Source organism: Lupinus angustifolius, chromosome LG01 (genome assembly GCF_001865875.1).
Source record: "Lupinus angustifolius cultivar Tanjil chromosome LG01, LupAngTanjil_v1.0, whole genome shotgun sequence".
In the NCBI taxonomy this organism is placed as follows: domain Eukaryota; kingdom Viridiplantae; phylum Streptophyta; class Magnoliopsida; order Fabales; family Fabaceae; genus Lupinus; species Lupinus angustifolius.
In genome coordinates, this window is record NC_032009.1 from 10,716,200 (window position 1) to 10,716,544 (window position 345).

At 34.5% G+C, this 345-nt stretch overlaps 1 pseudogene; it reads left to right on the forward strand.

Moving 5' to 3' along the window:
* Window positions 1-345, forward strand: part of LOC109349163 — an 8,606-nt pseudogene that overhangs the window by 4,732 nt on the left and 3,529 nt on the right.

Below are 345 nucleotides of genomic sequence, written 5' to 3' on the forward strand. Positions count from 1 at the left end.
ACTTCTATTTTCATACTAATACATGTCATATTGCATGAGTTTGTATTATGTGTGTTTTAGAGTAAAGCCTTCTTGTTATATTTGAGCTTTATAATAGCTTTATTTTACTCTTGTAATTGTTGTGTAAGTGTTGTAACAAGGGAATCTCGTGGTGTCATATCACCTAAGAGATTGAGTGTATCTTCATATTGCTTAGAGTTCTTGATAAGGAAAGAACAGAGATTCTTGGCTGGGGCTACGCCGAAAGAAATGTTTTCTTTGTCGGTAGGAAGGGAGTCAAACCATAGAATAAGGTTCTTTATTTTCTTGTGAATGTCTAAGTGTTGTAATTGGATGACGTGCTTG